Source organism: Panthera tigris, chromosome B3 (assembly GCF_018350195.1).
Source record: "Panthera tigris isolate Pti1 chromosome B3, P.tigris_Pti1_mat1.1, whole genome shotgun sequence".
Classification (NCBI taxonomy): Eukaryota; Metazoa; Chordata; class Mammalia; order Carnivora; family Felidae; genus Panthera; species Panthera tigris.
Genome location: NC_056665.1, coordinates 42,290,076 through 42,312,694, shown reverse-complemented (window position 1 = coordinate 42,312,694; position 22,619 = coordinate 42,290,076). Strand labels below are relative to the sequence as shown.

The 22,619-nt window shown below is 40.5% G+C and overlaps 1 protein-coding gene across 2 annotated transcripts in view; it reads left to right on the top strand.

The window, feature by feature from the left end:
- TLN2 (talin 2) overlaps window positions 1-22,619 on the top strand; it is a 436,539-nt gene that overhangs the window by 206,189 nt on the left and 207,731 nt on the right. Inside the window, exon 1 of one of the 2 annotated variants that reach the window (XM_042988723.1) lies at window positions 1,984-2,040. The exons of the other annotated variant lie outside the window; for it this stretch is intronic. The gene's annotated coding sequence lies outside the window, so the exon portion shown is untranslated. Of the gene's footprint in view, window positions 1-1,983; window positions 2,041-22,619 lie in introns of those variants that run through there. 2 annotated transcript variants of the gene reach the window in all.

Genomic DNA, 22,619 nt, shown 5'->3' with positions numbered 1-22,619 from the left:
TGGCTCAGGTCACGATCTTGCAGTTTGTGTGTTTGAGGCCTATGTCAGGCTCTGTGCTGACAGCTCAGACCCTGGAACCTGCCTGGGATTTTGTGTCTCCCCCTCTGTCTGCCTCTCCACTGTTCAGGTTTGTGTTCTCTCTCTCTCTCTCTCTCTCAAAAATAAACATTAAAAAAATTCGTAGTATATATTGGAGGCTCAAGTTCTCCTGCTGTGAAACTCAGTTATGCATTTGCTATATATATATATGTTAACCTGAAGGGATTGTGGAGGTATTTAAATGACTGTGAAGTGTTACCGAGATGATGTAGTTTTGCCCTTCAACCTGAGATACCTTGGCTGTATTTCTCAGGACAGGAGCCCTCTTATTTGCTGTGAAGATCACCTTGACCCTAGAACAATTGGCCCAATAGAACAGAACCTCGTGTTTCCATTACTAGGTGTTGAGAAGGAATGACCCCATCTAGAGGTGCTCTCCTCATGGCACAATCACTAAGTGGATTTGCTGTACTTAATATCCATATGGAGTGACTGTTTGAATGAGCGGTGGAGATTTTAACTGAGCCCTCTGCTGAAAACCCATGCCAGAGTGGAAAAGAATTAAACATTACCATACCAGTGGAAGTACAGCTCTTGGAGATTGTGCCACCCCAAATTTCTAGCTAATTCTATATGGGAGACTCTGAACAGATGAGAGCCAGGACATAAAGTCATTTTGGAATGGAGAATCGCTTTGATCGCTTTAGATAACATGTATGCACATTCAGGAAAGCCTTGATGTTATCCAGAAGAAAATCTCTTCTGTCACCCTTCCTAGGAGGCACCACACATGAGCCAGTCTTTCTTGGTCTGACTGGGATGAGCGCTGGAGTGGGTTACTGCCCTTCTCTCTGCTTCCCGCATCTTTTGAAAGTGAACTCTATCAGGCATTACTGATTTGATTTACTCCAGCGTTCAGGGTGTTCCTGTGATTTGGACACATTGGTATTGTTAATGTGGAAATGATAATTAGTCTTAATTTGGAAATGGAGAATCAGAAAGTTAAAATAATTTACTCTAGGTTATACAGTTAAGGTTAGTTGGATTTCTTACAGGCCATGGAAGGGAAGAAATGGAAAAGAGTACGAGTGAACGATTGTCTGTATGTGTCTATAAACTTAGGGGAATTTTTTTCTGGTGATTTCTGACTTCAACCGTTTGCGACGTTGAGAGGACTATTTCAGGTCCAGAGGGATTGGGCGGGGGGGTACCCAGCATGCAGTCTCCATTCAAGCTGGCCTGTTAGGATGAGGGCTGAAGACTGATAGGTCTTTTCCTTATCTATTAAATAGGTGTCCCTTCATGTGCACAAAGGGAGTACAGAGAAAGCTGAGACTCCTTTCTTCTTTTCAACAATACAATTAATAATACAGAGTAAATAGTGTAAAGTTAAATAACTTGTTTACTCAACCGTTTTATGTATCCTGTTCTTAAAGTGCAGACAAGTTGGGTTTTGTAATCTTCATCTTACATGTACACTCACTGAGTTGTCTTACTTAATATATAAATTGATTTTTTTGTTTTTTGCTCATGTCAGTGATAAAGAAGACAAAAGCTTCCTTAGTCCTGCAGTGTATTATGAGTAATCTAACTTTATCTTAATAAAATGAGATGTAGTTTGGGTTTCTCTTGGGCCAGTTCTATATCCTTAATAACCCCAGAAGCTGTCCACATAGCATCCATCACTGCCCAGACCAATTGCTGGAAGGCCTTCGATACTGCCCAGTGCCTCTGTGTACCCTGCCCAGCTGGCCCTAAGTGCCAGCAAGTCTTTCTCCAGCTGACAGGGCTAATCAGGATGATCAATATGGCCTCCCCTCCTCATGGCACAATCACTAAGTGGATTTGCTTTACTTAATATCCATATGGAGTGACTGTTTGAATGAGCGGTGGAGATTTTAACTGAGCCCTCTGCTGAAAACCCATGCCAGAGTGGAAAAGGATTAAACATTACCATACCAATGGAAGCACAGCTCTTGGAGACACGGTATCCCAAATCAGGTGAGTGTAGGTAAATACTATAGCACTCTAGAATGTTTTCCAGGTGATTTTTCATTACTAAGGATGAAGGGGACTATTGGTTTGAACACATGGGGAAAAGCATTTGTTTTCATGGAAAAGCTCATAGCTTATAAATCAAAAGAAAAATTACCATCTCTTACACAGTTCACCCAGTGACTGAGTAATGGTTCCATATTGGTAAAAACTGAGTAGAAATTTGTAAATGAGGTTTTGTTGGCTACGTTGCTAAGATAATGGTTGTGAGTTCACTCTGTGGTTCATACGTGAAGTATTAGATGTGGAATATAAATGTATCGTAAGTGTAAATCATAACCGATCGAAACCAACACCATTTGGTGTAGACTGTCAGCTCTAAGGTTACTTCTAATACTAATGTGGACAAAAATACAGAATACACATTTTTTTCTAGTCCTCTGTTTCTTAGCAAGTTAGCTGTCTATCATTAGGCTGCTTCTCATTCGATGTAGAACCTTTGGTTTTTGCTTTATCTTTTGAGTTCAGATGTTTCATTTGGGGGTGAGAAGATACCTGGTAGGAGAGTAAAATATGAGGGAAGGGCATATGGACTTTGATTATTGGAAGAATTGTTGATTTGTCATTCCCTCAAAGAGTGGCCCGTAAGCTCATTGCTCATGTTAGATCTGCCCTTAATTGGTATTTGTTGGGGATATTATTGTAATTTTCCTGTCAACTGTATGATGGCTGAGATCCTCCTGGATTTCCACTGTTACTCTAACCACAGAAGGGAATGAGGTATTCGATACCTCACTGGGGGCCTGAGGGTGTATTTTAAGGGCCCTAACCCATGGTTTTATAATGGAGCTGCCTGAGAACTTTGTATTCCACTCAGAAATAATGTATTGGTGTTGGTTTTAAACGGCCAGTTTAGCTGTAACCTTCATTAGATCCAGGAAGGCTCACACTGTTTGACCTGAAACGTTGTCTACTCTTCGCAAATGGTCCTGTATTTCCATATTTGTTCCCAGATATGAAAAAATGTGGTCTTGAATGGCTTGCAGTATTACTTTTCTGTTGGGTTTAAAAGTGACTGTGATCCAGCCGCAAGTTTGTTGCTTCTCACCTCATCAAGGAAGCCACCTCTATCCTTGGTGAATCCTCTTTTCTGGGTCTCCACCGAAGGGTGGCATGGTTTGGCCTAGGAAGGACTGGGAGTAGGGAGATCTCAAGACAGGATATGTGAGTGCGTCGTTCTGGGGCTTTGTCTCAGAAACGGGCCAGATGAAAGGCATAGGATTTTCTCTTTGCGGGGCTGGGGTGAGGAGAGGAGGTAAAATCGCACAGTTAAGAGGGAAGAACAGAGATGGAAGAAATGGGCAAGCTTTGACAGTTTGCTGCTGCTGCTTTGTCAAGCTGTCTTAAAGCACCAGAGTGCTGACAGTTCCTCGGCAGTCCGGCGTGTAATGTGAAAAGTGTGTGGGGGTGGGCAGCTATATACATAAGCACAAGATGGGAGTAAACGCTAGGAGAGGATTGACCTTAAAAATAAAAAGTTAAAGACTAAAAACAGCACATTAATAGGACATTTACTGACCAAATGGGGGGGAAAAACCACTCAAAAACCAATGCAGCTAAGAAAGATTAAGCTTCTCTTAATCAGAGGCTATTGCCTTGAACTGCTGGAGCACAGTGACCTGAAAGCTGCTTGTACCAGTAACACCCTAGATGGCTTTTCTTTTTCTTTCTGGCTGCCCCAGGGGAACTATTGTCGGGTTTAGGGGATCACTGGAAAATGCAGGAGGGTGTATTGTCATCGAGGCTGATGTGGGGGTACCGGTGGGGGCCATATTAGCAGGACCCACCTGTAAATGTCATTGTTTGAATCTTGGAAACCACACAAAACCTGTGGGTCTTAGCTGAAGTGCATGTCGGCCTTCAGACCGACTCAAGCCTCTGACCTACTTTTCTGGTTACTCATGCCTAAATGAACGTGTTAGGAGAGAGCTCTTCCAAGTTGGAGTTACCCTGATCACAACTGGAACTCTTCAAAGTGCTGGCCTGTGGTGGCTCCCCTTACACTGGGGTACGGTCAGGCCTTGGTGGCCGCAGTATAAGCTGAGGATTTTTCACTATCAGAGACCTAACTATGCATTATTCATCCGTGTAATTGAATTAAAGGTGAAGAGGGCATAGGCTGTGGTTAGGACAAGGACTGGGAGGAAATGCCTTTTGCCATGAGCTGATCTTAGAGGTTTCAGCGGCCATTCCATTAGACTGCAGTGTGAGAGTCTGGAGGAAGCCAGCAGCTGCTGGGAGCAGCTAGGCCACCGTGCCCTGGCAAGGGCAGGGAGAGGACAGGAACTCCCATAGCATATGTTTTGGGGGAGGTGGCGGGGGGGGGGGGGGGGAGCATGGGCTGAAGCTGATGGGCAGGGAGGACTCTTAAATACAGCCACCTGTCTTTTCAAAGTTTAGGACTGTTTGAAATCTAGCCAGTCTGGGTTTTTGTGTCTCCAGCCTGGCTTTCAGACTGTGCTCTGCTGATGTCATATTGCTGGAGACTGCAGAGATCCAAGTGTGGGCAGATGGGAATGGATGGTGGAGAAAAGATGGCAGGGTGCTCATGTGTTGATGTGCAATAGAGGGCGGCCAGGAACCTGGAGGCTATGGCAGGGGTGGGAGGGGGTGGGGTGGGGTAGACCTGAGTTCTCTATGAAATCCATTTGCATTCTGTGTTGAACAACACAGATATGTTGTTCAATGTGGGCAGATACCACATCCTCACACATGCCGGAGGGTGAGTTTGAGAGCACATGTCTTCCTATAGCCCTTTCCTTCAAATCATTCATTCTCATGGTTTTCAAGCATTTGAGATGATTTTTATATAAGCGTACATATGAGGCATTAGCACATAAAAGACATTTTAACAGGAGCCGGTCGTGTATTTGTGCCAATTATTTGATAGACATAATTTTTCAGAGCAACAATTCAGTCTAATATCTGATAGAATTGTGTTCTTTGTGGCTTACAAAAGTTCAATATTTGTTACTTTTCATCTATTTGAACAAACAGTAAAAAAACAGGTGTTTAAATTCCTCTTTCCAGGAATGACAATGTAGTTTGACGTCTGCTAAGATGGGTCTGTCACCTCTTAGAAGTTAGCAAAGGCCCAGGCAGGCCAAAGCACTATTGACTGGACTGTGGGGACTAAATGGACATACTCACTATCACCCTTGATCATTTTCTTCCCTAATCCTCAAGTTCTGAATCCCTTGAGACAACACCAGAACCCGAGGCTGAAGTTCCCTTTCTCCCTGATACTGGCGAGCTGACGGCAAGGATATGCAGCCACATGGAAGGCATTGGATTCTGGGAGGCCATTCTGAGATCACCTTGCCCTCACACAGGAGGAGAGGGAGACTCAGATGATAAGTGTCTTGTCCGGGGACCCAGAGCTCTTAGAGGTCCGTGCATTGCTACGTGGGAAGTTAAATGAGAGCTTTTAGTTGGATCAGGTATCTGTGGCTGCTGGTGTAAAGTTGGCATACAGATGGAATTAAAGATGTCATGAATTGTGTCTGATACTGGCTGGTGGACATAGTGGGGAAGGGCTTCAGGAGTGTGAGATTAGTTTCAGCACAAGGACGAATACCAGTGTTTTTCTTCTTGGCAGATGCTCAGTTTTATTAAAAGTATTTTAAACTCTGCCCTACTAAAATAAGATTGTGGGCTTATTTTGAGGGTTGAAAGGAAGGAGTAAGGTGAGTGCTGGTGGAAAAACAAACAAACAAAAAACAAGGAACATCTCACTTTAGGAGATGCTTATGCTGGCCACGCCTTCAATACGCATGCCTTTTAAAATTGCATTATCCCCCAAGGCTAATGCACTTCTAGTAGTTAGACCGTTTTGTTTCTTGGCAAAAGAGAATTCTTAAGGGGATGATCCATCGTCTGCATGGATTGTACAGGAAGAAAGGTTAGATGTTCAACTTACTGTATCATTCTGCCCTTTGGTAGGATGGAGTTGTATGCCAAATAATTCGGTTGGTTTCATCAAGAGGCGAATTTATACATATGCCATTTCTGTCTTGGTTTCCCTTTGTCCCTCATCATGGAGGGAGTTGGTGAATTTGGGGAGCCAGCCAAGCAGGGAATTACGTAAGCAAAGTCTTTATTTCTGCTTTCACCTTGTATTCATAGAATAGTAATGTTTAATAGTTGCAATTATCCTTGAGATAAGTGAAGAGGCTTGCCACACACAGAATCATATTGTAAAACATTGATTTCTGCTTTTTAGAGGCTAACACAGAAATTGAACTGCTGTGCATCAGAGACATCATTTTAAAAATAGAGCCATACTGAATGCATGCAAAGGGTTTTGTCTCTTATCTATACTAGAATTACCTCTATTTGAATTTTAAAAATTGGGGTTATTTTGCCATTATGGTATCAAGTGCATTATTATTATTTTTTTCCCATTTCCAATTTCTCCAAGTTTTCATTTTTTTTTAAGAAAGCGTCATGTTAAAACTTCCCAGAATGAATGATTTTTATTAGTCAATTTTCAGCTTGCTTTTTTGCCCCTCTCAATTCTTTCCAGGTGGAGATGGTATGGTCTCCTCTGCCTTGTGCCCAGTGAAGCTTTGAAGTATTTGGCACTGGATTTAATTCATTAAGGCTCTGACTGTGCTAGGGCTTTAGTTTTCAATAGAGCAAATTACCAAAAGGGTGAAATCAATAACAGCGTGGAAAGTGAACATTCTTTTTTTCTGTAGTCCTGAGGTAGAAATAAGCATTTCATAATTGTTCCAGCATAGGAAGTCTCTTTCCACTGAGAAAGGGAAGATTAACAGTGATGGTAATTGATAGTCATTGCTCTGTTTAAATCTCATATTGCACTTGCTTAGTCTTGGTAACAAGATGAGGACTACAGTTCTCTTTTTTACTGATAATTCACTGTATACTTCAGGGCAAGACTAAAATGACTGTAGTTCTCAAACTGTTCACCTACCTACTGAGGCATCCTTGACCTGTTAAAACAACACATTCAGGCTTTTACTGCATTGTCATCCTGGAGTGGCTGCTATAGGTAAAATCGCAAGTAGACAATGCTATTGAAACAGGAACAAATATTGAAATACTGTTAATACTTAGGACATTGTATATGGTAGACTTTCAATAAGTACTTGTTGAATTAAATGGAATTCCTGTAAGTATGGATGAATTATGTAGAGGCCATTTGCTTTCCCTAAGTCTAAAAGACTTTTCAAAGGAGGGTCTGGATATTAAGCCAAGTCTTGCTAACCGTTTGCTGTAGCTGAGATCCAGTATCAGAAGAAGGGTTGGATGTTTCTGTGTACCAAGTATGGGGAAAGAAAGTCTGACAGCCAGTGTAAGTGGGAAATGGATCTTCCACGCATAAACCCTGGTTCATTGTAGCTAAGCAGATATTAAGGGACTGGGGTAGAAGAGGGGTCTGGGATCTTACAGAGAGCTCTTCAGAGGAATTTTTATTGGGAAGCCTCTTGGAGATCCAGTCAGTGGGTAAGACCAAACACTAGAGTAGAGTTTGCTTATTACTTGTAGAATCAGAGCAGAATCCTAAGTGGCCTTAGGAGAATTGGTCATAAAATAACCATATTCCAAGGCCCCATCTTTTCTTTGGAATTCCCTGTCCTGGTGACCTGCAGGGTTTCCCCAGTCAGTCCTGGTGACTGACCTCTCTGGTGGTGCGTAACCTTCAGTTTTCCATGTTTCGTATCAGAAATTGAGGTGGTGGACCAAAATTTAGGTAGAGTTCACTAGATTCCTCTACTTCCTTGGTGTCAGGAACTTCATGTGGTCCCTAGATGGCGTAAATGAGATAAAATGGATGACCACTAAATAGTGTTCACATCTCTCTGTGAGTTGGAGCTTCCACCTCAGTCACATGAGACATTTTGTGAGATTATACTCTTTTCAAGGGGATCCTTCTCCTAAGAGAAGATCCTTGAGCTGAGCTTCAGGACGGGTCTCAACATTACCGGTAGTGACTTTGGTTTTTAAAGCTTCATATTTTTGGGGCACCTGGGTGGCGCAGTCGGTTAAGCGTCCGACTTCAGCCAGGTCACGATCTCGCGGTCCGTGAGTTCGAGCCCCGCGTCAGGCTCTGGGCTGATGGCTCAGAGCCTGGAGCCTGTTTCCGATTCTGTGTCTCCCTCTCTCTCTCTGCCCCTCCCCCGTTCATGCTCTGTCTCTCTCTGTCCCAAAAATAAATAAAAAACGTTGGAAAAAAAAAAATTAAAAAAAAAAAAAAAGCTTCATATTTTTGGCCTGCCTTCCTACACTGATATCTGTAGTTTTGTGGGGGTTCTATTTTCCCCAAATGAGGTGTTCTCCAAAGTTTTCCTGGAATTCCGAGATCGGTCCTCGTGAGGCTAGCCCAAGAGCTGAGGTTCGCGGTTTTATCTGGATTGCAAGGTTGTGCTCAGTGCAGGTCTTAATGAAGTTTTGTTCCCTTGAGAATAAGGGATATATTGATTGGTGCATATTTGTTCTCATCTTCCCACATCTTTCCAAATAGGTTTTTGGGTACGTTATGCTTTTCTTTACTTTGGCAGTGTTTGAAGCACATGATAAACGGGAAACATTAGGCTATTAAAAAATCAAGACCCCGGTAGCCATTAAAATGGAGACTTCTAATCCATTTACACCTTGGAAAATTCCTTAGAAAGCACATAACATTCTAAAAATAATTGAGGATGCGTAGACCACTTTAACACCTTTTTATTCCTAATTCAGAGAAACTCTTCGTCTGTGTCTTTGGGGAAACTGTCTTTTTTGTTTGTTTGGTGAGGTGGTGGTCCATTGTATGACACACGTAAAGATTTGTCAGAATGGTCATTAACACTATAAAATCAAATCTGGTGTCACAGAAGATTGTGCCTCTATTGGAATATTGTATTAGCTCTGTTGGCTCCAGCATATTAGACTTTTTTTTTTTTTTTTAAGGCTTACGTAATTGAACTACTTCACTCTTAAGAGGTTGAACCACTTGCTGGGAAACCATCCTTATTTCCAAGTTGGTAGATTAATCCTTAGGGTGAGGGACTGTGTCTTAGCTATATTTATATTATAGATTGGGGGCTAACAGATAAAGGCTAAGATCACTGGTATTCAGTAATGGTTTATTTGATTGATCTTGTTAGTTTTAAGGCAATATCCCTTAATAACTGAACTCTTCCCTCTACTTGGCTATCATTTGAAAATCAGAGTGCTGAATTCTGTCCCAGTGCTCAGAACACCGAACTTCTGTAATTACCAAAGGGGATTTCAGACTCATCAGGGAAAGTTCAGTTGCTATCTTCTGTCCTCGTTTATAAATGAATCTTAGGTTTGGAATTCTTTGGCCTTTCTCCCCATCTCCACCATGCAGTGGTAGTGGGGAGAAAGCTATTTCTTAGTTTTAAAAGCTGATGAAGAGCAGGGTACCTGGCTGGCTCAGCCATCCCCCTGGTGGGAGTAGAACCTACTAAAATAAATGCATACACAAATAATAAAACTGATAAAGAATAATCTTGGACCCTTACCTCAGACTGTATATTAAAAAAATAATTCAAAAAGGATCAAAGATTCACGGTGCCTGGGTGGCTCTGTCGACTCTCTGGCTCTTGATTTTGGCTCAGGTAATGATCCCAGGGTCGTGGGATTGAGCCCTGTGTCAGGCTCTGTGCTGAGTGTGGAGCCTGCTTAAGATTCATTCTCTCTCTCTCTCTCTCTCTCTGCCCCTCCCCTGCTCATACACAATGTCAGTCTCTCTCTCCAAAAAAATAAAAAATAAAAGGATCAAAGATTTTAAATGTAGGAACTATAAGACTACAAAACTTAGAATAAAACATAGCTGTAAATCTTCATCGACCTTGAATCAGGCAATGGTTTCTTAAATAGGACACCAAAAGAATAAGCAATGTAAGAAAAAAATAAATTGGACTTGATCAAAACTAAAAACATGGGGGCGTTGAAAGGACACTGTCAAGTAAGAGAAGAGACAGTGTGTGGAATGGGAGAAAATGTTTGCAAATTATGTAGCTGATAAGGCTCTAGTCTCAGGAATATAGAAGGAACTCTATAACAATAAATCTAACAATAATCTAACAATAAAAAGGAAAGTAATCTTTAAAATTAGCAAGGGATTAGAATAACTGTTTTCCCAAAGAAGATACTCACATGGTCAATAAGCACGTAAAAAGATGCTCAACATCACTGGTCATTGGGGAAATGTCAATCAAAACCATAAGATACTGTAATAAAAATGACAGATGATAAGAAGTGTTGGGAAGAATTTGGAGACACTGGAATCCTATAGATGTCTGGTGGGAATGTAAGTGGTGCAGCTTCTTTGAAAAAAGAGGCAGGTTCTGAAAAGATTAAACAAAGAATTACCATATGACCCAGGAATTACACTCCTAGCTATATACCCCAAAGAAGAGAACTTTGAGAATTGTATCTCCTGAAACAAATTTTTTTAAAGACTTAATTTTTTAGAGAAAATTTAGATGTACAATAAGGCTGAGAGGAAAGTACAGAGACATTCCATATATCCCCTGTTCACATACGCTCACACACATACCCCACTTAACAACATCACTCAACAAAATGGCATATGTGTATATTTTTTCTTTACGAAGGATAAACCTATACCCATAATAATCACCCAAAATCCATACTTTAAAGATTCACTCTTGGGGTACATTAAATCATTTTAAGGGTGCCTAGGTGGCTCAGTTGGTTAAGCGTTTGACTTTGACTCAGGTCACGATCTCACGGTTCATGGGTTCCAGTCCCCTGTCAGGGTCTGTGTTGACAGCTCAGAGCCTGGAGCCTGCTTCTGATTCTGTGTCTCCCTCTCTCTCTGCCCCTCCCCTGCTCACCCTCTGCCTCTCTCTCTCAGAAATGTATACATGTTAAAAAAATTTTTTTAATAAAATCAATTTAGATAAATGTATATTGACATATATCCATCATTATAATATACAGAACAGTTTTACTGCCCTAAAAATTCTGTGGTCTACCTATTTAACTCCACCCTCCCCCTTGAGATCACTGATCTTTTTATTGTATTGGTGGTTTTACATTTTTGAGAATGTCATATAGTTGGAATCCTACAGTATGTAGTATTTTCAGATGGTCTTCTTTCACTTGGTAATAAGCATTTAAGGCTCTTGCATGTCTTTTCATGGCTTGATAGCTTATTTCTTTTTAGTGCTAGATGATCCATTATCTGGATGTACCACAGTTTATTGACCCATTCACCTATGGAAGGCACATCTTGGTTGCTTGCAAATTTTGGCAGTTATGAATAAAGCTTTTATCAATATCTATTTGCAGGTTTTTATGTGGACATAAGTTTTCAATTCCTTTGGGTAAAATACCAAGGATTGTGATTGCCAGATCTGATGATAAAAATATATTTAATTTTCTTTCTTTTTTAAAATTGTTTTGAGAGAGAGAGATAGAGAAAGAGAGTGTGTGTGCATGTGTGCACAAGCAAGGGTGGGGCAGAGACAGGGAGAGAGAATCCCAAACAGGCTCCGATGTCAGCATCGAGCGTGATGTAGGGCTCAATCCCACGAACCATGAGATCATGACCTGAGCAGTTATCAAGAGTCAGATGCTTAACCAACTGAGCCACCCAGGTGCCCCTAGAGTAGATTTAATTTTCTAAGAAACTGCCAAAGTGTCTTGCAAAGTGGCTATACCATTTTACATTCCCACCAGCAATAGATGAGTTGTTACTTTTCCTCATGCTCTGCTCACCAACATTTGGTGTTGTCAGTGTTCTGGATTTTGGCTAACCTAATGGGTGTGTAGGTGTGTATATTGTTCTAACCTAGACTTCCCTGATGACATACACTGTGGAACATCTTTTTATGTGCTTATTTGCACTTTAGATCTTCTTTGGTGAAGTGTCTGTTAAGGTCTTGGATTCTTTTTTTAATCAAGATGTTTGTTACTGAATTTTAAGAGTTTGTGTATTTTGTGTATTTGTGTATTTTGAGTAATAGTCTATCACATGGGTCTTTGGAAATATTTTCTCCCAGTCTTTGGCTAGTCTCCTTATTCTCTTGATAATGTGTTTCATGGAGCAGAAGTTAGTAGTTTTTATGAAGCCTAGTTTATCGGTGAACTTTGTCATATATCATGTCTTTGATGTTGTACCTAAAAAAGGCATTACCATACTCAAGGTCTTCTAGGTTTTCTCCTATGATCGAGAAGGTTGTTTTTTTATTTTTACTTGACATTTAGGTCTATCTTGAGTTACATTTTATGAAGGGTGTATTGTATGTCTTTAGATTATTTTTTATATGGTTATCTTGTGCCAACACCATTTGTTAAAAAATTATCTACTCCATTATATTGCCTTTGGTCCTTTGTCCAAAGATCATTTGATTATATCCATGGGATTCTATTTGGGTCTCTTTCTGCTCACTGATTTATATATGTATAAACTGTGAAAGGATCCCCTCATTGAATTAACACCTCCATCACTTCACATATTTACCTTTTCTTTGGTAAGAACATTTAAGTTCTACTCTTTGAGCAAATTCAATTATGTAATACAGTGTTATCAATGTTAACCACTGTTGGAGCCTTGGACTTTATTTATCTTACAACTGAAAGTTTACACCCTTTTTACCAACTCTCCTTATTTCCCTTATCACCCGCCCCTAGCACCCACTTTGCTACTGTTTTTATGAATTTGACGTTTTTTTTTTCTTTGATTCAATTTGTAAGTGAGATCATGTGATAATTGTCTTTATCTGGCTTATTTCACTTAGCATAATGTTCATCAAATTCATCCATACTGTTGCAAATGACAGAATTTCTTTCTTTTTGAAGGCCAAATAATCCATTGTGTATTTATATCATATATACCACATTTTCTTTATTAATTTATCATTTACTGACACTGGGGTTGTTTCCATACGTTGGCTATTGTGGATAATGTTGTGATGAACATGGGAGTGCTATAGTAAGTCTTCAAGTCAGGTAGCATCAACTTTGTTCTTCAATATCATATTGGCTATTATGGGTTCTTTGCCACTCCACGTAACTTTAGAATCACTTTGTTGATATCCTTAAAATAACTTGCTGGGGTTTTGATAGAGACTGCATTGAATCTATACATCAAATGGGCAAGAACTGACATCTTGATAATATTGAGTCTTCCTATCCATGAACATTGAATATGCCTCCATTTATTTACTGCTTTGATTTCCTTCATCTGAGTTTTATAGTTTTTCTCATACAGATCTTTGTTAGGTTTATACCTAAGTATTTCATTTTGGGGCAAGTGCTAATGTCATTAGTACTGTGTTTTTAGTATCAATTTCTACTTGTTCGTTGTTGGTATATAGGTAAGCAGTTGACTTTTTATATTAACATTATGTCCTACAGTTTTGCTATAATGATTCCAGTTTGTCAACTCTTCCAGATTTTCTACATAGAGGATCATGTCATCTGCAAACAAAGTTTTATTTCTTCTTTCCCAGTCTGTGTATTTTCCATTTTCGTCTCATGCCTTATTGCATTTGCAAGGATTTCTAGTACATTGTTGAAAAGGAATGGTCAAAGGAGGCATCCTTGTTTCTTACATGATCTTAGTGGGACAGCTTCAAGCTTTATCATGTTAAGTGTGATGTTAGCTATAGGTTTTTTTTGTAGATAATCTTTACCAAGTTGAGAAAGTTCCCCCTCTATTACTGGTTTACTGACAGTTTCTATCATGAATGGGTATTGGAGTTTGTCACATGCTTTTTCTGCATCTCTTAGCATGATCAAATGATTTTTCTTTTTTAGTCTGTTGATGTGATAGATTACAATAATTGATTTTTGAAAAAAATCAAACTGCTAGAACTAGTTGATAATACAATGGGACCTCTCATAATTATAGGAATATTTGTGCAAATATGGCACTAATCTTAGTTCTTGCTTCTTTCCAGGTTGTCTATCATTAGGGTAGAGGGAAGTCTATGCAGGTGGAGCCAGACTTGAGGTACCAGAAGAAGTATCCATAAAGGTGACCTGAGGTCTCATGGAAGGCAAGAAAGTTGAGGAGGGCCACACAAACATTTTGAGAGCTGAGTGAGGACTTAACAGTGCCCTCCCTGGATTTTGTTTTTATAATCATCTCATCAGATGTTCACTCTTTCCTACCAGCCCAGTCAGACTGGTAGAACTTAGCCTTAAGAGCATCTCAGAAAAAGAACTGCACAGACTCGGAGGCGTTCATAACAGATGGAGGTACTTGAACAGCCACTCTTTAATGGTCTGAGGCTAGGTTTGTTTTGACATGGATTGCTTGTTTCTGTTAATGCTCTCTGCAGATATGTCACAAAGAGACTTAATATTTCAAGGGGTCTGCATTTAATTGATGTATGACCTGGTGACTTGAGTTATACCATTAACCTTTTTTTGCTTTCTGATTTTTATGTACCATATAACAGAATCAATAAAGAAGAGAATGGAAAAATAGCTCTGTTTAACATTTCAGGGGTGATAGAGTAATGTTGTCTATAAATATTTATATATTCCTGAGAAGATGGCTTTCTCTTTTGACATTTAGACTGACTCATGGAGAGATTCACCACTGGGGAGGAAAGAGAATAAAGAAACTTTTTTTATCCATAAATTTATTTATATGTGTCTTTCAAAGGTAAACAGAAAAGAAGAAAACTCAAAAGGATTTTTCATTATAATATTTTTTTCTAATGGAGCATTGAAATATTTAGCAATCCTTTTCTCATCCAGGATAGTAACAGGGGAAACATGAATGTGTAACTGAATGCTCCCCAAAATCCAAATAGATGAGTTTGGCTTACAGCTTCCTGTGTGTCCCACAGCTTAATTTCCATCCAGCTTCCCTGCTCTCTCTGCACCTGGTCTCTCCTGCTTCCCTTATCCCTCCTTTCTCCCAGTCTTGGCTTCAGTCCTGTCTGCCTGAGTCATTGCCTCCCACATTTCCCCTTTGTCAGCCACAGTAATGGATAGAGACCCTCTGGGCAGCCCAAAGCCCAGCCCCAGTAAGTGCTCACCTGCCTTTCCTAGGGAGGGTGGAGGCCTGGTCAGGGAGCTTGGAAGCAAAGCAGTGCTTCCTTCCTTGGAAGCTCTGTGAACATAACTCTCTGCATTTCAGCAATCTGGCAAGCAGGCAGAGGGAAAGCTGTGCTTTTTGACTTGGCTGGAATTACTGCAACCTGGTTTAGAGAAGGTGATCGTACCTTTTGATCAGGGATAGGTCTTCGGTGACTGGAAACTAGAAAGTTGATGATTACAAATGTATAAAGTCGGGGGGATAGGGTAAATCTTTTTACAGCGTGGGGCCATGATATTTTAAAATGAAAACCAACCCTGAGAAAGTGGACATCCGCTCAAAAATGGTGTAAACTGAGCACTCGTCTGTTTGAGGCTCTCATGACAATCTTTGGTGTAGGGGACTCAGAGTTTAAGGTAGTGCTCCTCTGACGACCTTATGGCACACAGTGGGATTCAACATGTGAATTTTTAAGAGGGCTTCCTCAATGAATTCTTATTAAGTCTTATTTAAGCCTTCTGTAGCACAAATAATGATCTGTCGTGTTTTCAAGTTGACAGTTTTATAGTGAGGTATCGTTTTCAATAGTCAAATATATGTACATATGTGTGTGTGTGTGTGTGTATATATATGCATATATAGTGGTAATGTTAAAATCTGTCTACTCCAATGTCACTGGTAGCTTTGATAATGTGAGAACCCACAGGATTACATTGGGTGCTGCCATTGACCGCTGGTACAGTAGAGTGGCCACAAAGTCCTCGCAAGTCATGGTTGGAAGTTATTTGTACTTTCTTCTTCTTGCACACAAATTTAAATTTATTCTCAGCTTTCATGACAACCCAAGCAGCTCTTTTGAGGCCTTCAAGTGTTATAGGCAAGTAATTTACAGAGGACACAGCAGTGTCATACACAGGGTTCGTGCCACCATGTGGGGTGGCACTAAGGTTGGATGGCTCTTGCCTGTGCTGTGGTCTGTTCTCATTCTGACTGACTGTCACCCATTTAGATGTTGCCTGGGAATATCCAGAAAGATCTAGACTAATCATGGAGCCCTTCAGGAGCCTCAGGGATTCCAAGCCACCCAAATTCTTAGAGTCCTGACTTCATCCTGGAATCATTAAGCTGCTGGAAAGACTTTGATGATCAGAGTGCCTTTGGCCTTTATTCCAGACACATCTCTCTGTATTACTTGTTGGGGTCCTCTGTGTACAAGGAGCAGCATCTGGTCTAATGAACGGTACTCAAAGAGTATAGGTTGGTGAATAAAAGGATGACTGCATTCTTTAAGAAATACGCATTTTGTACACTGTTCCAGTTGAAGTAGTTGGCTTCCTGCCATCCTGAGAAGCAGTCAGGGCTGAAACTTATTGTCTGGTTTTTTAATCGGTTCTACAGAAGATTTTAGAACTAGAGTACCCACAGTATCTCTCTGGTTTAAAGTTTTTCTACATCTAAAACCTGAGTCATAAATTACCCACTGACCTTCTTTTAGGCAAGAAAGACAAAAAAATAATGGCAGACACAGGATATGTTAAGCTGGTTTTCAGTGAAGAACTATTACCCTACCTCTTCCCTCTGCTGGCTTGACTACTGTCCGTTATCTGATTTTGTATCTTCTTGGGGCAAAGAAAAAACCTTTTAGAATTCTGTATTTTTTTTTGTTTTTATCCAAATAGCATATTAGGCATTAGTAATAATAGTAGCAGCAAATACTGTGGTTTGGCTCTTCCAGTGATAAGATCCTTGCTGTATGTTAAGTGAGTTTTGCATGAACTGAGATGTAGTATGTGCGTAACCATGGAATTAGGAAGTCACACAGACCCTAAGTCATGTTACTGCTCAGACAGTGAACTCCCAATCCAAATCTGTGTTTTGACTCCCAATCTAAATATGTTTTCTCCATAACATGGCTTATCTCACTATTAGTCAAGGCAATGGAAAGGGTATGCTTCAAATTGGCTGACAGGTTGTGGTAGTATTAAGATGAGCATAAATCTTCTCAAATCTGAAGGAACTGGCCTATTTTTTTTTTTTAACAAAGCCATCATTTCTTTTAGATACTTGTTCTTCTGTAATTAAAAGGAAAGAAATCAGGGGCACCTGGGTGGCTCAGTCGGTTAAGCGTCCGACTTCAGCTCAGGTCATGATCTCGCGGTCCATGAGTTTGAGCCCCGCATTGGGCTCTGTGCTGACCGCTGAGAGCCTGCAGCCTGTTTCAGATTCTGTGTCTCCCTCTCTCTCTGACCCTCCCCCATTCATGCTCTGTCTCTCTCTGTCTCAAAAATAAATAAATGTTAAAAAAAAAAAAGGAAAGAAATCAGATGGAGGAATTGCATCTACCTGTTTATCAATTACTTACTGAAAACCTGTCCAACATTGAGAACAGTAAGAAATCATTGTGGGCCCTCAAGAAGCTTACCATTACATATGGAAAGTAGACTGAGAAAAGGTTACTCAATGTTCAGTTTTCATGGCATACCTACATATCTGCCAGGCTCTGTACTAGGCCCTGGAGTCACTAAGTCCTGGGTGGTGAGTACTGTTGGAGAGGGGAGTAGGGAATGTGACCAACTGAGTCGTGAACAAAGAGTAGAACTTCCCCAGGGTGGAAGGGTGACTTTTCCTAATGCCATCTGGAACATGAACCTTCTCCCTTATCTACCCAATTCTGTCCATCGTGTATGAGCTTGTATCTTGCCCTCTGCCTGATGTTATTCTTCCATGACTCTACCCAAAGTTTTACTTTCATCCCTTTGGTGTTTCTGGTCCTCTGCCATGTGTCTACTTTTTTTTTTTTCCTAGTAACCTCTACACCCAACATGGGACTCAAACTCACGACCCTGAGATCAAGAGTCACATGCTCTTCTGATTGAGTCACTCCTCTTCTTCTTCTTCTTTTTTTTAAGAACTTCTTTATTACCTCTTAAGTGGGTCTTCTCTGTGGGTGTGGGTCGTATGTGTGCTCTGAGAGTTGAAGCCCGTCGAATGCAATGCACCAGTCTCATTCCATCTGGTGTATTCCCTGAAGGACTCAGCACAGTGGCTTGTACATTATAAGTGATTGGTAAATAGTTACTGATTGACTAGTTATCAGTCCCCTCTCTGCCTTTCCTTATAGCCCTGGGATATGAGTCTCAATTCTTGCTGTGTCCATGAGATACTCGTGCCCCAGATAGTTAGGTCTCCAACTTAGGGTGTTTGTGTTGAATGTGAGAGAAGACTCCACAGAAGGTCATTAAAATGACTCAGGTTAGGAATGGAATATATTATGGGGTTGCCTGGCATAAAAAGGCAGGGAAACATCCTGTTTCTTTATCCAAGGGAAGGGATGATCTCACAAGAAAGAGAACCATTCAGTTTCATCAGAATTAGAGCAGTTGAAAGTTGTCTTGTGTTGTAATTGAATTTATTTAATTCCTGGAGGAAAGTGTGTATTATGACTAAAGCCCAAATCAATGAAACTCAAAAAACATAGTTTTACTTTGCCCATAAGCCACTTTCATAGTCTCTTCCATGCTTGCCTATAAGGATCCTAAGTTCTGCACATGTCCTACCACGCCATCTTATGAGGACAGGCATTCTCTCCATTACAGTCTAGTTTTGTTCGGTGGGATTAAAGCAAGGCCGTGGACCCCAGAGGTAGATACACCCAGGTTAGAGCCCTCCCTCTCCCTGCCACAGCTTACTACTGTTGTGACTGTGGGCAGAAGATATCCATGTCCATATGCCTGTGCATTTGCCTACCCCAATATCTGCATCTATGCCTACATTTACATGTTAATAAACACAGCGTATATGTAATTTCCCTGCAGATAATTACATACATTTGACTATATTGTTTGTCAGTTTGTGTCAAAATTGTACTAATTTCCTATATTTAGGAAAATTATACTAATTAAAATCTGAATTGAACCATAATTAGCCTGGCTAAGTGCATTAGTTTACTGAGGCAGCCGTAACAAAGAACTGCAAACTGGTGGCATAACCAATGGAAATTTATTGTCTCACAGTTCTGGAGGCTGGAAGGCTCAGGTCAGGGTGTCCTTCTGAGGGCTGTGAGAGAACAGTCTGTTGTGGGCCCCTCTCCTTGGTTTGATGGCCATTTCCTACCTGGGTCTCCTCACATTGCCTTCCCTCTATGTGTGTCTCTGTATCCACGTTTCCCCTTTTTATAAGGACACCAGTCATTTCGGATTAGGGCCCACCTTCATGACCTCATTTTACCCTGATTATCCCCGTAAATACCCTCTCTGCAAGCAGGGTCCCATTCTGAGGTTCTGGGGCTTAGGACTTCAACATAGGAATGTTGGGGAAAGGAAACATTGCCACCAATAATGCTGTGTTAGGTGTTATATTTGATGATAGGTGTCCATATAACAAGCCAGCCCTGAGAGATGACAACATATTGTAGTGTAGTCCTGTAGATGAGGCCCTGACACTTTCAAAGCCAGGAAATTCTTTAGTCGTGCTATTTCCTTAAGGATCCTTATCCTTTGTTTCTCACTCTCTGTTGGTCTCTGCATCTCTTTTATTTTTCCAGCTTTATCTTAATATATTTATGAATATATCTATTAATATATTTATTTTTGGGAGAGTGCAAGCAGGGAAGGGGTATAAGGGATCTGAGATGGGTTCTGTGCTAACAGGCTGATAGCAGTGAGCCCGATGTGGGGCTCAAACTCAGGAACCAAGAGTTCATGACCTGAGCCAAAGTTGGTCTCTCAACCGACTGAGCCACCCACATGCCCCATCTTAAGTTTTCTATGTTTTGAAGATTATTTTCCAAGAATTAGTCCAGGTTGTAGAGACACATAATATGTAAGGAAACTACCTTAAAAGAGTACTTTAAGATGTTGTGCTATACTCAACTGTGTTGTCAGGAGTTCATTATTTGATGTCATCTCCCATGAGGACATGTTTGTTTCTTCGCTGTGCTCCTGATGAGGTGATATTTATGTATACAGACTGAAATTTGTTTTGGTTTTATTATTTGGAAAAGTAAATCTTATCTATAATGCACTGGTAGAATTTGGAAGACTTGCAATTTGGCTTTAGTAAGTACAAGAAAATGATACTCTGTCCAAGTACTTCAACTTTGTAATTATGGTTTGATCCACCAGGCAGTTCTAGAAACTTGAGCTTACAGAAATCAAAGCATTGATATTTACTGTGTATGTCCACTATTTGCTTTAGTAGAGTCTATTCCAATTTTTTCTTCTGTCACTTCTGCTATTAGCAATATATTTTATTTATTTTTTTTTTTAATTTTTTCAACATTTTTTATTTATTTTTGGGACAGAGAGAGACAGAGCATGAACGGGGGAGGGGCAGAGAGAGGGAGACACAGAATCGGAAACAGGCTCCAGGCTCCGAGCCATCAGCCCAGAGCCTGACGCGGGGCTCGAACTCACGGACCGCGAGATCGTGACCTGGCTGAAGTCGGACGCTTAACCGACTGCGCCATCCAGGCGCCCCTTAGCAATATATTTTAAAATTATGTTAAGCATCTATCTTTCTTCAGCCTCTTTTCTGTAAATCTGGTTTATTGCCCATACCAGATGTTTTTCCCCTGTTCACGCCTTTGTCAATGCTATCTTTTGATATGGTCCTTGCCAGCCTGAGCCCTTGCTAGCAGGATCATTCTCCGGGCTAGATTGAACTATAAAATCTAGATTGATTATTGGCTTTCTTGGTTGTTAATGCATATTCCTTTAGCTAACCCATAAATCAAACTGCTAATACCTGTAGATTCAGATTTTTTTGGTCTTTAATATCTTCTGGGTTGCTCCTTAAATATAATGATGAATCCTTAAAAACAAGTCTACCTTAAGAAAACCTGAAATAAAAAACAAAAGTTTTTAAACAAAATCCTATTGCAGCCTTGTTTTATAATAGTGAAAACTCACAAGCAGCTGGGCCTATATAAAGGCAAAGATACAACTGAGTAAATTAGGACTTGCATTGCAATATTATATACCTATTTTTAATAGTTTCTATGGGAATGCAAGCTGATGCAGCCACTCTGGAAAACAGTATGGAGGTTCCTCAAAAAACTAAAAATAGAACCCTACAACCCAGCAATTGCACTACTAGGCATTTATCCATGGGATACAAGTGTGCTGTTTCGAAGGGACACATGCACCCCCATGTTTATAGCAGCACTATCAACAATAGCCAAAGTATGGAAAGAGCCCAAATGTCCATCAATGGATGAATGGATAAAGAAGATGCGGTATATATATATGCAATGGAGTATTACTCGGCAATCAAAAAGAATGAAATCTTGCCATTTGCAACTACGTGGATGGAACTGGAGGGTATTATGCTAAGTGAAATTAGTCAGAGAAAGACAAAAACCATATGACTTCACTCATATGAGGACTTTAAGAGACAAAACAGATGAACATAAGGGAAGGGAAACAAAAATAATATAAAAACAGGGAGGGGGACAAAACAGAAGAGACTCATAAATATGGAGAACCAACTGAGGGTTACTGCAGGGGTTTTGGGAGGGGGGGTGGGATAAATGGGTAAGGCGCACTAAGGAATCTACTCCTGAAATCATTGTTGCACTATATGCTAACTAATTTGGATGTAAATTAAAAAAAAACAAAAATAAATAGAAGTTTCTAAAAAATGTACAATCTCATGGAAAATGATTATTGTATAATTACAATGGGGTAAACATGAGAATACAGAATGACATGGAGTGTGTGATCTCAACCACCTAAAATCCTGCATAAACAGTGGAAGATGAGTCAAGATGTTAGCATTGCTTATGTGTGGGTGGGACTATTCAAGGAAATCTGGATTCTGAAGGACTTGGGTTTAAATCTCTCCCTTCAACTATGAGTGCCTGTTACTTAAGAGACATAACCTCCTAAGCCTGATGATCCAGGGCAGGTAAGACCTCTCTGAATTGTGGAGTGATTTCTAGTAACACAACCCATGAAAATTCAAGTATTAACAAAAACCTTAACCCATTTGGCCACTCTCCTAACATTGTTTTCCACGTTTCTTGTGGTTTCAAACAGCACACGGGAGGAGGCAGGGCCCACAGTGCAGTGGCCTCTGTCAAGCCCCATAACCTCGGTTGTCCTGGTTGCCTTACCTGGGTGGAGTCTAAACTCCTTAGCAAAGGGTAATGTTGAAGATTCAGGGACTTGACATACAGAAAGGGTTTAGAATTCATGAAGGCACGTAATTATTTATCTATGTTGGCTGCTGTTGATTAAGTAATTTAAAAATACAAGCTTTAGTTCCTACATGGAGGAGAAGGGAAAGAAAGCTAGAGTAAGGATTTACCTACCCTGCAGGCAGGCAGGCAGGCAGGCAGGCAGGCAGGCAGGCAGGCAGGCAGGTGGACTTGATGACTTTCATGGCTGAGTTTGGGGATGCCACAGGCTAGAGGTAATTTAACTGAATCGTTCCAATTTTCAGATATAAAATGGGGGGTGATCTCAGAATGAATGGCCACAGAAAATGAGGATGCTTTGGAAAATCTAATCTCGTGTGTGAATGCTGA